The sequence below is a fragment of the Pogona vitticeps genome, chromosome 2, assembly GCF_051106095.1.
Source record: "Pogona vitticeps strain Pit_001003342236 chromosome 2, PviZW2.1, whole genome shotgun sequence".
NCBI lineage: Eukaryota > Metazoa > Chordata > Lepidosauria > Squamata > Agamidae > Pogona > Pogona vitticeps.
The window spans coordinates 240,520,501-240,533,229 of record NC_135784.1 but is presented as its reverse complement, the minus strand read 5'-3'; the positions used below and the strand labels follow the sequence as shown (position 1 = coordinate 240,533,229).

The 12,729-nt window shown below is 39.1% G+C and overlaps 1 protein-coding gene across 15 annotated transcripts in view; it reads right to left on the bottom strand.

Moving 5' to 3' along the window:
• Positions 1-12,729, bottom strand: part of NTRK2 (neurotrophic receptor tyrosine kinase 2) — a 214,899-nt gene that overhangs the window by 197,432 nt on the left and 4,738 nt on the right. The gene's annotated exons all lie outside the window — the stretch shown is intronic.

Here is a 12,729-nt window from a genome sequence, read left to right as displayed (position 1 = left end):
TCTTCAAGTGAGTGTCCATGACAGAACAGGGATTTGCACTGAGTTATTTTGAGTCCTAGTCGGCCACTACATCCACTACTACAGTGGTTCTTAACCTTGGGTTATTCAGGTGTCTTTGGACTGCAACTCCCAGAAGCCTTCACCACCAGCCGTGCTGGCTGGGGTTTCTGGGAGTTGCAGTTCAAAAAAATCTGAGTAACACAAGGTTAAGAACCACTGCACTACTACACCACAAATTTAATGGGCTCATTGAGAGAAACAGGGTTTCATGTTTATTGTGAATCAGTCAAGAACATCATTACAGCTCTAAGGGGGTGGAAGAGCCTTTGTGTCTGCCATGGAAATTTAGGCTGGGTAACAATGGTCCTTCCCATCTTCCTTTACATTTGTCTCCCATCCAGTTCAGACAATTATATCTGAAACCATGTCAAAAAAGGAGAAGAATTTATTTTACCCAGCAAATATGTGTTAAACCATTCAAGCACAGTATTTACCCTTTATTTTCAAGAATTTAAAAATATATATTCACGAAGGCTTTCACGGCTGGGATCTAATGGTTGTTGTGGGTTTTTCGGGCTCTTTGGCCGTGTTCTGAAGGTTGTTCTTCCTAACGTTTCACCAGTCTCTACACTCCTGTCCTCTGAAGATGCCCATGGCCACAGAGACTGGCGAAACGTTAGGAAGAACAACCTTCAGAACACAGCCAAAGAGTCCGAAAAACCCACAACAACCAATTAAAAAGTCAGACTATATTGTTTCAGGTTTCTTTCTAAAACTTCTGTCCATGTGGATATCCAGTGCAGTGTAGTGGACAGAGTGACAGACTAGGGTTCAGCTAGAATGGTAGATATTAACAGGGAGCATACTAGCTCCAGGTACCTAGCAGCTGGCACTAGCTCTACTACTGCTTGTATCAACATGGAGCAAGCTCAATGCAAAAAATTCAGCTTGGGACTTGGGAGAGGAAGTTTGGAAGGCTCTTTGGGTGTATGCCTGTGGCCCTCTGCTGGGTAGACCAGGAACTACATATTACTGTACTCACAGGTGCTTGATATAGAATCATATTTGAATTTTCTATTTATGGAGGGGAGGGGCTGTTATATCAGCATAGCAACACAGAAGCTGTAAAATGTGCTGTCAATTCTTAGGGACTGGCCTTGGGTTTGCTTTTTTAAAACCATAGGCAACTTGGGAGGAACTTGTTAACCCATACAAAACATAAAGACAGGAGCATTAGTACGGAGGAGAAGCAGGGTGACCTCATGGAGTAAACTGAAAGAACCAAATAAAATTCAAGCTTAGGATCATGCATTATTAGCTAGGGAGCTATCAACATAAAATCAGAAAGTGTTTGCAAACCATATCATGAAATATTTTCACATATTATGTAGGTGATGTATTGGAGGGCTAGGGAGGTCTTCCTCAGAGTCGGGGTATGTGTGGCCATAACTCTCATGATTATTGGCAATGCTGGCTAGTGGATTCTGAGCTTTATAGTCCAAAAAGTAACATTTCAAAGCTTTGGTCTTATTACCCATAGCTGATGATACGAAAAATAGCAACTGAAAAGAGAAGCAATTAAGATTCCCAAAGAAATACAGTAGATACCAAAGACGGTTAAACAGTAGATGCCTCCCCAAACTCATTTTCATGATGTTGATGATGATCAGGAGGACAAAAGCAGCAACTGATGTGCGTTGTTGTGCAATTCTGTGAACTACTCCAGGGTCAGGCAGAGAGCTCTGAAACAAAGATTCTTCCCTGACCAGAGGCTATTTTTACCTCTTTCACAACTACTTCAACTCAATGTTACTTATCAAACATTAATATTCCTAAAAGCTCTGAATTTACCATGGCTTTCAGAAGGCAATCTTGAGACATGTAGTGTGTTCTCCTACTCTCAGAAATAGCTTTCCTTTTATTTAATTGAATAGACTTTGCAATTTACAAGAAAATCACTCTAAGTTATGAGTAGATTATTGAAGTCCTGATGTTCCTTTGTTTTATGCCATCACAAATATCATCAACCCTGAGATCTAAAGCCATTTTTACCACCCCAACCATTACACATCCTCATTATTTTAGCCCTCTGCAGTGACAATTTCTCTGTCCCTCCTTAACTATCAACATGCACTAGGCTTCTAATCCACCTGCATTTTCTATCATCTGGATGCCCTTAGAGCCTAAACCAGAGACAAGGAGAGTTTAGAAATGATTTCGTCGGACTACAACTACAGATTCCGAGTGAGACTTTAAAAAAAACCCAAACATTTTAAGTTCTGAGAAAGAATACCAGACAAGACAGTCTCTTTTTGCACTTTCTTTTTAAAGAGCCAGCTACTTTACCTTTGCTGGGGGGGGGGGGGGGGGAAGAAATCAACCCTATGGCCTGAATCCAATTTTTAGCTAGATTCATTAAATAATTGGGAACTTGGTATGCCTACATCTGGGTAAGTTGCACTGATCTAACACATCTAAATTTTTTAAATAATAATTTATTGTCATTGAACGTATACACACTGTACACACATACAACGAAATTCACAAATAACACTCAGAGACCAGACCAAAACACACACACACACACACACCTACTTTAGTTGGACTAACAATGGGATACAGGGCCAAGAATCTGAATAAAAAAAAAAACTTGCAGGAGAAGGGGCTGTGTCTGAGTGTGTATCAACATACCAGGGTGGGCAAAGTCCAAGCTTTTATATGTTGTAGAACTATAAATCCCAACTCTCCTCCTAGAATATTTAAGAGTTGTTCCCCAAGAGCATCTGAAGGGTCACATGTTGCCCATCGCTACTTTAATTCTAAAGAACATACTGATAAACAGAGAGCATTTGCTCCAGCAGTAAAGTTAGGTTACTCAGAAGTTTCTTTGCAGGCTATTTTAGGAGTCTCAAAGCTCTCCAAGTGGCATGCATAAAGTTAAAATAAAAAATTCCAGTGTATCCCTCTGTACAGCAGCAAAAATTGTAAACATTAGGAAGTAAGAATAACATTTTAAAAAATTTTCCGCCAGAAAGAAGGGAGGTGCATTCTTCTAATGAGGTGAGGACTTTGTTGACCTTAATTGTTCACAGAAGACTGAAACAAACAGGATCCCACTCCTAAAATCCCTAAAGTTCAACAAAAAGTAGGCATTCAAAACCTTATAATTAAAGTCAAAGGTTCTAAGATATATAATTGAAACCTATCAAGTCCCCAGCCTGCTGCAACTTTAGAAACAAGGTATACAAAGAGATGAAGGAAGGAAGAGGATCCAATGAATGGATCTTTAATGGGTATATTATGCCTTTTACCTCCTTATTGGGCATTTAAATATTTTAAACTGTTTTTATTCTACAGTATAGCTTTGATATGTCATGTGTTTAATTGCTTGGAATGTTGTAATTTCTTTTATTTTTATCTCTCTTTAACATTTGTCTTTTAAATATTTTACAGGCTGCCTTGTGTTCCTCCACTGAAAAAAGGCAGGGCATAAACAAAAAGGCATGAAATGAATGAATGAACTTCTTCCTGTTTACCCAACCAGCTGTTCATCAGGCATAGAAACTCAACCTGCTAATCATGCAGATTCAAGATGAGATAGGTATCTTCTCCATCTATAAGCAAATTTGGCCAAATGTAGCCGCAGAGTCATTCTTAGCTCTTCAGGTTGAATGTACGAAATCTACAAGGCAGTCACATGAAGAGGATGAAGGGGGTTGCGATATTCAGGTGCAACCATGTCCCCATGTTCATTAAACTATCCATATATGGGTGAACTGTAGAGTAAGACTTCAGTATAAATGCAAATTTTAATACTCAGAGCCTTGCTATGGTAAGTTTTTTAGTATGTCGCTTCAGCTCTCTGATAGATTCATTATTATTTAGTTTAATGAACTTGTATGTATTTTACCCTAATTTCTCAACTCCTTTTATTGCTAAAATTCAATTAATATCAACATCAATTAATATGAATTTCAATGAAGATACGCAGCATTAAAACTGATAAACTCTGAAGACATTAATCAGTGTTGCCATATTCACCTTAAATTCTTAGCATCCTGCAATTCACTTTATATAAGAAGAGTAGCACAGTATAATGAGCCTCATATTTTGTGTTTACATTTTCCCTCAAAAAGCAAATAAAATCTATTGACTTTTCAGGAATAAGCATATAGTATCCAAAGCTGATGCATTCTGCAGAAGGAAACACTGGTACTCCAACTGTCAAAAAAATCAGAGGAGCACCTTACTATCTAAGAAGCTACATGCACAGAACTCAGTGGGAAATCTATAAAAGATGGAAGAGGGTTAGCAATTCTGGAATGTCAGTATGTGTGAATGTATTTGCTGACTTGCATTTTGATATGCACTTAACACCAAATGTCATATTTTCCCCCACGTATTCATAATTTTTTAAGATTTTGCACTTTTCAGTGCTAGAACCATTTATTAATCCTTCTAAAGCTAACCTATGATACATAAAGTCACAAGCAGAAGGAGGCAGGCTTAGCCCACATGTTTTGAAAAGACCAAGGAATATGAAGAAATCCATTAAAAATACATTTTATGCTTTAGGACTCTTTAATTTAGTTTCTGTTGAAATAATCTAAGCACGAAACTGCTTTTAAAACTTGAAACATGGCATGTTTATAGTCCTTTCCTATGCTTTGAAACATTTGGTTAGCAGAAATATGTCTACACAACTCTTTCAAGGCAAGTCAATGTTTTCCTGGCCAAATACAGTGCCATTGAAGTTTCACCACAGTGTTCAGAACTGCAACAGGACATTCAAAGAACAGTTATGCATTAGCATGAACTACTTAGATTAAAAAAAGGAATAATCTGCAATTTGGCACTAGTTCTACTACTATGTAATCATTTTTATATGGAACATATTTCCAAATACACAAATACATCCCAAGTCCCATTATCCCCAAAAAAAATCCAGTGATCTACAAAGTCTTAATTCATCCTCCAGCATTAACTCAATGCTGAGAAATGCATTCTGAAACGAATGTGCATTTCTTAGTGAACACTACTATCATGTTTCTGGGCTTAGATGTGCTTTTATTTCAACTATATTTGAGCTGGCTCTTGCAAAAAGAGGTAGAAAGTATCAAACTCTGAACATGTAAGAAGATGGTTCTAAATATATGTCGTGGTGCAGTGGCAAATGCAGAAGTTCCTGAGGTCATTGTGGAAATCCCCAGCAGGAATCCAGTAATTCACTGGGAATGTGTCAGCTCAAATCCTGTCATTTAATGTAATAAACTGCAGTAGAATAGGCCCACTGAATCGGTGGGGATTTAGTGAATCAACTCTTCTGTACATTCAACTGATTCAAGGGGGCTACTCTAATTGTGACTTACTTGTAAGTACCCCTACTTACTATGAATGGCATGTACCCTAAAATCATCTTCAAGCTTAAAATCTACTAAGCCCTCTACTTATCATCAAGTCACTGCACAGACAGCTGGAAATATAAAAAGCATATCAGCTCTATGACTAACCAAGCCTATTTACTCTTCTTCTTCATTTAAAACAAACACATCCATGCACACCCCACATGGACCAACTGCTCAAGATGCCGTGAAATCCTGATGCATGGCCCCTGGCACCCAAGCGTCTTACAAAAGGGTGTATAGGAAAATGCACACACAGATCTTTTCTCTCCCATCACCTCACCTTGGTTACTTTCCCAGAAGAGAAGCCACCTAGAGTGGTCTGGTAGTCCAGATAGGCGGGGTATAAATCAAATAAATAAAATAAATAAATAAGATAATGACCCACCGCCTAAATGCCTGATATGCCAAAGATGATGGCTTGTAAAACGGGTGGGGGAGGTTGGAATATAATTCCCAGAGTTTCAGCTTGTGAAGATTGCAAGTCCCCCTCATGCTTCAATTATGATACTTTACCACAGGCTTTACAGTGGTTTATAATGTTACTTCAAAATCACCAGTATTTCCCTCTGTTAGGAAACAGCAACAGAAGCAACCAGTTTTGTCTTAGGGGCTGCCAGGTATGAGGGAAAAGATAGGAACAGCTGATGGTGCAGATGGAAGGATTTACAACAATGACTGAACCACTGTCCCTCACTCATAATTTGCACACCTAAGACAAAGGAATTACTCTACATAGTTAAAATATACATTTTAAAAAGCATACAGAAAATGGAAGTCTGTGATCCTCTAAAGTAGAAACTACTATAGTAAGGGTAGCACAGGTGTGGATTTATGCTTAAATAGCAATAGAATTTGCAGCATGACAACAGTTCCTGAAGTGTAACACTAACACAGCAACAACTGTGGTCACTGGCGCACCATCCTTATATATTCCACCACCATACATCAATCATACGTTTGCACACTTAAGCATCAATCAACACGTGACAATGTTGTAGCGATTTCATCCTTCTACACACACACACACACTCAGTAAATCGGTACAATCCCTGAGAGGCTGGTGGCCCACCCCATCCTAAAAGACCTCACCCAGTACAACTGGGAGGTAGAGCAATAGCTGGTGCTCACACCCACCAGGTCCAGAACAAATCTCAGACTTGAGTTCAAAGCTCCAGCATCCCAAACAAGAGCAGTCTGCAGCAGGGAACCATGTTTTTGCAAGGAAAGCCACAAGAGCCAGATCAGGAAAGAAGGACTGTCATTTTAATGAGCCAAGTCAGCATCTTCACAAATTGGGGATTAGGAAGCAATCTGGAAATGCAACTGAAAGCTCTGCTCATGGGATGGCTTATATGTTACAAATTTCCCAATCTAGAAGTCCTGTCAGCAAAGGTAAGTTAACATGAAAAGGCTGCAGGAACTGATCTTATATATTTTATTACTTTAATTTATATACTGCCCCATTAGTGTTGAAGCACTATTCTGGGCAGTTTATAAGCAATTAAACCAACACTCAACAAGAGCAGGCACTAAAACATAACACAAATAACAACAGCATAACATAAACCTAAAAACCAATGGCACCGCACAAATTTTCACAGTAAGCAGAACCAGAGAGGAGACACTCAACCAGGGTGAGACTGAAGAGCCTCCCTGAAAAGTAGCATTTGCATTACACAGAGCAGAACTGTAAACTACAAGTTAAGAGGATCAGTCCCTTCAACAGCTTCCTTGCCTCCCAGGGCTGGTCCTGCTCTTAGACAAAGCAATACAACTACTTTGTGTAGGGAACGCTGGAAGGGGACAGCGACAGTATCCTTGTGAACTCTTCAGATGTTTGTTTCTACTAGAACAAAGAGCTTTGCGTGCCTCACAACTTATCCTCAGATCCCCAAACAAAATACTGCCTCAGGTGAAATGTAGGATGCTATTCTGTTTCTTAAGTTAAACTGCTGGCCAAGGTTGTTTCTGTAACTAGATTTTGGAAAGGGAACCATTTTGACCTGAAATGCCTTGAGCTCTCTGTGCCCTGTGCATACCCTTTCATGCTTCCATCACATTCTGGGACCCCAGTAACACAATCCAGTATGAAAAGGAGTTCATATGGAGATGCGGCTCAAAAGGTAGCCAGCTGCTTAACATGCATGAGGTGCTTGACTTCATCCGTCACATGTTATCAGAACCGGAAACTGGAAACATCATTTTTCTAGATTTCCCAGAATATCCCACAGAACATGGCTGCTGGCTGAGACATTAATGGATTTGTAGTCCAAAAAAAGGGTAACTTTTCTAAGCTCTGTGAAAAATCAAAAAAACCATAAAGCTTCATTTCAGGAATGCAATCTCACAGTCTTCCCTGGGATATCAGGGGCAGCGATGAGACCGGAGTGCAGCTCAGACCAGATGGCACTGCAATCACATGAACAGAAGAAACATCTCATTTCTGAATCCGACTCTAAGAACTCTTGAGTATTCTCAAGATCCAGATCCTGCTGCTGTGCTGGGAAGGGTGAGGCAGCCAAAACAATCACAAAAACATTCAGTTCTTCCCTGGGAACGGCTTGTGCAACAATCCTATGGAGCAGTGCCTAGTTCTAGTAGTCTCTTTGGCAGCCACCCTGAGAATCAACACTTAGCCCTCTGACCTTGCTGGCACTGTTGGACAGCTCCCTTGCTGGACAGCACTCTACTTGCCAGGCTTCTGTCTTTCATAATAACCTAGTTAGTTTGGATGGGCTATTTCTCTGCCTTATCCAGAACAGTATGAAGAGGAAGGAAGATAAGGACACACACACGGGGGGGGGGGGGCTGGGCTCCCACAACCCTGTACATTCCAGTGTGACAGCCATTAATCACAGACAAGCAACCTAGCTTAAGTCATGTTCCTGATAAATGCTCCATAGGAGGATTGCCAGTGTCTCATTTTGCCTACACGCTCAATGGTATCCCATCTTACTATCCTTGCTTCATACAACCCAACTGCTCGTTTATCACATCAAGTATCCACACAGGAGGGAAGCAAAAACAAGGTATCATGTGACACTAAAGAGTAACAAGTTTATTTACCAGATGTTTTCTTTATCCCAGCAAAAACTATTTGTTTTTGTTTTTAGGTGCTATAACACTCCTGTTGATTCTGGGATAAAAGACTATAGATTAACTTGCCTTATTCTCTAGAATTGCCCCAATAATCCTTATGTACACGTCTAGGACAAGATCAGGAGGGGACTTTGCAGATATTTCATGCAATGGTAAAGCTACTGCCCTTTCTTAGATATGGAGATATCTAAAGTCGATAACAAAAAGGTATCATGAGATATCTAAGGCCAGGAACAAGGGAGTATAGGTCCCTGCCTGATGATGATGATGAGGAGGAGGAGGAGGAGGATAGACTGACACAGCCAGAACAATTATTGCTTTTCTTAAACAGTACTGTATTGGTTATGGAATGAAGTCTCACGAGACAAGAATGGGGTTGACAACCCTTTTATTCAAATAGAACCCTCATTTCTTTTAAATCTCCATGACTGGCAGATGTACTGGATAAGTGTGATAGGAACCTCTGTCCAAAGCTTTTAAAAACTACAGAGAATTTAGGACAAAAATGAGCCATAATCTCACTGGTGATATAGTCTGAAGAAAGTCAAGTATTTCCTAAATTAGTTACATTGCTGCACCTCTTCCTAAGTTTTTCGCATATGAACAGAGGTGGAGAGGACCAGCCAGAGACATCTCTCCCAATTCAAATAGTAAAGTAACAAATGAAATACATGTAACAATTTTCTGAGACATAGAATCTGCTGACCTAAGGCAGCCAGCTGACTCTAGATTTAAAAAAACCTGACCACCTGTCACCAGAATACTTTCTTATACCGAGTCTGAGAGTCAGGTGCAAATGTACCTGAAAATGCACTATAAGAATGCAGCATGCACACAAACAGTATACTCACTACATCAAGATATTGAAGAAATGAAGTCTGATTTGCCTTATTCAGCAGGGTCACAGGTAAACTGATATGTCTATCACCACTCTGTATTCTCTAGGAATTATCTCAAATGAGCAACTCAGAACTTATTTAGCCTGTGTCTTCAGCTAGGCTCCCATAAAATTCCCACAGGTCAGACCATGCTTGCATGTCAGTAATCTTTGGCCATGCTCTGAGATGTATGGGAATAGAGCTTGTTCCAGATGCAGAGCAGAAATTACATGAGGATAGATATCCATGGATGGAGGTGAAAGTCAATACAGCCTGTCCCGGTCTCCTTTGTTTTTGTATTTCTAAATGCAAGAGGATGATGGTCCAAGAATACAATTCTGCAGAGCACTTTCATGTGCCTCACGGAGGATAAAAAATAATATGAAACACTAAATATTTTTAATGTCGCATTGGAATGAGGGATATTAATATTTGGCTTTATTGGGGAGAAAAGGATCTTCTGTCAGCATCAATAAGCAAGAACTGTACAAACCCACATAGCCTGGCTCCTGTGCCCTTCTGCAAATCCCCAGTGCTGTTGCAGTCAGCAGGATTGCACTTTTAAATGGGGATCAGATTCCCCTTCCAGCAGTCATTTATTATGCAGTACAGCTTGTGACACTTTTGTCTTTTTCCATGCACAGAATTCCATAAACACTCTGACACGCAGGAAACTAAGGACAATTTCTATTTTTTTCCCAATAATATGTTTTTTCCCCATAGTATACAACCAGTACCAAGAACTACTAGAAGTACAGAGTTACAAGATTTTTATCCTCCTGCAAACTTTGGAGCTCCCCTGAACAGTGACCCAATTTTGGCTCCAACTCTGTCAGCACTCACCAACTGAGTCTGCATTAAGAGGAAATGTTTTATGCAATCCCTACAGAGAATCCATTCTGTGATAATAATGTAAGAGATATATTTCAGATTTGTGCCTAGCCACATGGGATATGATTGTAAAAGAACAGATCCACTGTTAATACTATAGGTATCTAAACAAGCGCAAATGCATAGGACTGTGCATCCCTCCTGTTGGTGGGAAGGTCCAGAACTCAGTGGTTTAGAGATCTGGCTGAAGAGTCAGAGGCTGGGGGTTCGATCCCGCAGTGTGCCTCTCTGACAGGGACTGGACTGAATGATCCATTGGGATCCTTCCAGCTCTACAGTTGTAAGATTATTATTATCATAAGAGCTTGAGAAAGATGCATTTTTTCCAAGTACAATTCCCCCATGCTATAGGGTATTCTGAATGCTACAGTCAAAAGCACAGGACCCACACAGTTAGCTTTTCTTCCTGTGCTCTAACTCACTACATGGATGGGAATCTATCCACAGGAACATGATTTTTACATGTTGTCAACAGTATACCACAACTGGGCAGCTCCATGGAGATATACAGTGATCTGTGAAGGATGTGCTAGATGTATCTTTGAAGTTTCTGGTTTGCAATAAAACTATTCTCAGTTTGTAATAACTGAGGCTGGATTTCATGCATGCTCAGCACCAAATCAGAAGCTACACAACCTGCCTCCAGTTACATTTCTTTAAAACATATACAGTATGGGCAATTTTTTCCTGTCACATAAGAATGGAGATGAATTACACTGAAGTAGCAGACTTAAAGCCTTGCTTCATATTTACTCACACAAATCATCTAAGTTAACAGATTTAATCAAACAATTTTTATAGCAATCTGGTTTTCATATCTCAAGCAAAAAGATGAATTCTGCAAGATGGGAAATGTTTCATCAATAGTATTCTTTTCTCTCTCTCCTAACATCTAGTTTGTCTCAGTACAATGCTAACTGCAGCAATCCCATAACAGTACAGGTTAAAGGTTCAAAGGAGGCCACAGCAGCCTGCCACTGAAAATTTAGTGTTTAGAATAAAGGCAGCTTCATTATATGGAACTACACTGCCTTTAGTAACCTGCCTACATAATATCATTTCAACAACTGCCTCTTTTGTAACTATTATCTACTAGCTTTAGAACTTGCCTTATTCCAAAGGGAAATAAACCACAACACTAAAACTTACTAAAGAGCTATTTATGATTATGATGTAACATCCCAAATCTGTAAATATCTCTACCATGACACTTATCTGGGCTTCTTCAGATATTATTCACAAACCAAAACATGCTAAAATACATTGTGCTTCATCTGAGATTTCAGAAAGAAAGAAGAAGTTGGAAATAACACCTTTTCAGGATATAACTCCCAGGTTCCTACAGCCAGCACGGCCAATGTGAAGAAAAGCAAGCTCAAGTTCATGCTCTCCTCCCCAGAATGTACCACAATTTCTATTTCAGCAGAACTTTCTACAGAGACTAAAGAGAATTCTTTCCCACTCTATTAAATAAACAACATAATGAGCAAAATATGGAAGAGACCCAAGATATTAAGGCAACAATGCTTTATATCCATTGCAGCATACACTTACAAACCTTGGTAAATAATTTATTCTTTAAATTGCACTATGTGCCTTATTTATTAACAGGCCTGAAGTGGTTTTAATAGCCATATTGCAAATTTGTTTTGTGGTTTTTAGATATACAGAATATACTAGTACACAATCTGTTTTTTCAATGCCATAGTGGAAATGTTGAACAGTTGCCTACTTTTTTGTTGGCATGCTGTACACATCTTCAAACAGAGCAATTAATTTCAAATGTTGATCATCTGAATAGTTATAAATCACTGTAGTAACGGTCTAGCCCAAGACAAAAAGCTAAACTTAGCTACCATGTAACCTATTCTGCAACGCAATAGTTTTATAAGTTATAGACATAACACAATTTTTTGTAATTCTGTAAAATAATACAGCAGGATTAACTGAGTACTCTTAAGAGGCTCATTATATGTCTTTTCAACACTTTAGTTCTAAATATTGTATGCTGAAACACACTGATTGTCTCAAAATGCCTCTAGCATGCATTTGCATGATCTCTCTTTTAGAAAAACATCTCACACTATTCCCTCAGCTTTTAATATGGGCAGGCCAGTTATGCAAGGCCTGAATTAATTTATTTGGTAGTATCTCATTTTAAAAAAGCCAAAATATGTGTGTAACCAGTAATTTGCAACAGTCATGTCAGATGTAAATTATGATCCATTATGGAGCAATAAGCATTGAAAGTATATGTATCCTGAATAATTTCAAGCTCATCTCAAGACTCAAGGAATATGATCAAGCATAATCTCATTATACATATAGCTTTATAGAAGCACATCTGTTGTAATCATTAAAACTGAAAAACAACTTTGCAAATACTCTAGGAGAGAAAAAAAACTATCTTTAAAAAGACATGTCACATGATTCTGGAATGCTCTGTCAGCAAAACT